The following is a 2,525-nucleotide window of genomic DNA, read 5'->3' as shown; positions in this document are numbered from 1 at the left end:
CCTTAATCATGCATATTATATGATTAAATGTAGTTGACTTTAGAAAGTCAAACTAACTAGTGATGAAGTCGAATAAGTGGTTTCGGCTAAGAAAATAAGTAAAGTGGTATAGTCGTGATTGTTAATGACTAATCTAACCACCTTGTAAATGATGAACAATAGTTGGCGCTTAAACAAGCTTGGAGTGAAAGCGGGTCAAACGAGTCAAGCATAGAAGAAAAGCGTAGCTCGGATGCAAGGTAAGTGTAATTTACACACTTATGTAGAATGCTTGTTATTTCGATACTTATGAACGTGAAAACAATAATATTGGAAATTTGGAAAATTGTCAAGTGTTGACTTACGTAAATCATGGTTAAAAAGGATACCCATGGCGTAAGCCGAAATGGGTTGAAACTGCAAGAAAAGAGTGTAAAAGAAAAAGGGTATGGTTATAAAACCCGGGATGGGATGATGTACAAATTGGAAATCAAAAACGGTGTTTTTGATTTAAATAGACAATGTTGAGCATATAGTCCAAACGGGTCGAATGGTGGTGATAACACCATTTGACAATATCGATTAATGTGGTCGTCAAGTCTTATGTTAACAGGACTAATTAGCAAATCGGATGGTTGCGTCATCATTGATGGTGTGATAATAAAAGCGAGGCATAAATCGGGTCTATTCGTTGATCCGAGCCAGGTACGCATATTTATGTTGTAGTTAAAAGTGATATTTTGGTCGAATATTTGGTGAGAGTCCTTCATTGTAAAAGAAGGACCAAAATCGACCAAAACGCCCTTGTAGGCTAAATTTAACAAACAACCCTTAGAGGTTGTTTGGAAACGAGTCTTATGATTAAACAAAAGCTTAGAACGAGTATGAGTAGTGAAAATGAAATTCTTGGGTCGAAAGACTCCTTATGAGTCTTTGCCGTAAAATGATATTCCAAGGGGTATAATTTGGAACACATAGATATCTACTTTAAATCCAACACACAATTAGTTGTGATGGAAGAATACTATATAAGAAATATAGGTTACAATGCTAGAATAGAATAAAAGCGATTGTGAGCCTAAAAGTGCTTAAATACTCTTAATGGGTCAAAATAAGCAATTAAGTGTAAACAGGATTTTATTATATAAGAAACCCGTGGTTTGAGAGTAATATGATAGGAGATATTGATATAATGAACCTCATGATTTTAAAGATCAAATAAGCAAGTTGGTGTGATAAAATCATGAACGGGTCAATATTTGGTAAAAAGGGTAATAAGCTGAAGACTTAAAAGTCTTAAGTTTTGCTAAGCCGAATGTCGGATTTTAACTCCATATGATGGAGGATCAAATTACGATCACGTAGGAAGAAACGGTAGGTCAAACAGACTAACGATTAGAAAGATACGGAAGTTTTCGTGTCATTAAGCGGCAAATGGAAAAGGCTGAATACAGGGACCACCGTAACTTACGGTGTCACCGTAAGTTACGGTGGAGTTGAACTCTTTACGGCAGTCTCCCCCTGAGTTACGGTGGGGAAAGTCTTAAACAGAGACCACCGTAACTTACGGTGCCACCGTAACTTACGGTGGAGGCAAACTTGAAATGCAATGTTTTGGATCAAGAGATTATCCTTGGGATTTCTTTCCATTATCATTTATCTTGATTGGTACCGTTATTTAAAGTATCAAAACTAACTGTTGAGTTGGTTTTGAACACAGGTGTATGCTGAGAGCCCGGATGAAGATCAAGCGTCAAGCTCAATGAGGAACCGAACACATGTTTAAATAAGCTTCCGCAACGTTGTTGTGTCGTTATTCTAAACGGCGAATTAAATCACATTATGTATATCGCTTAAATTATAAAATTTTTTAACAAGCCCGTATTTTCATTATAATTGTGATTGTAATTACATGATTATGAGTTTAAATTATACGAAAAATGTTAAATAATAACTAGGGTGTTACACTTGGTGAACACATTCATCACCAACAAGATGAATGTTCCTTGTCTACACTCACTATTATGTGTGAGATAGAATCAACTAGATCGACACTCAACAACATGGCATTCATAATTTTGCCATAAGTGATTTTCACACATCTATTGTTATTCATTAGGAGATATGTATATTTAGGATGCTCTCCCAAATGAAGGTAAAATCTCCATATAGATCTAACAATAATCAAGTGGTAGACGCATCTACTTATAAATCTCGCAAGATTTATTAAAGGTATACAATAACATATAGTACTTTTACTTTCATATGTTAGAATTCACACTTGTGAATTTTTCAATGACTTCTAATGAAGTATGCGACATGAATGTCATTAGTGTATTTCATCTCAATACACTCACTACGTTCTTTCATTACTCATTTATGATGTGGTTATACATTTGATGTTTCGTCTTTGACTTTTAGTCAATGTAACAACTCTCAAGTTGTTTATGTCCAAGTATTTTCATGTGCTATCCGTTTAAAATCATATTCTTTTAAACATGTATAACCGACGTTATAATTATTTTCCACAAAATAATTTATACGTC

The sequence above is a fragment of the Helianthus annuus genome, chromosome 15, assembly GCF_002127325.2.
Source record: "Helianthus annuus cultivar XRQ/B chromosome 15, HanXRQr2.0-SUNRISE, whole genome shotgun sequence".
Lineage (NCBI taxonomy): Eukaryota > Viridiplantae > Streptophyta > Magnoliopsida > Asterales > Asteraceae > Helianthus > Helianthus annuus.
This window is presented reverse-complemented; position numbering follows the sequence as displayed.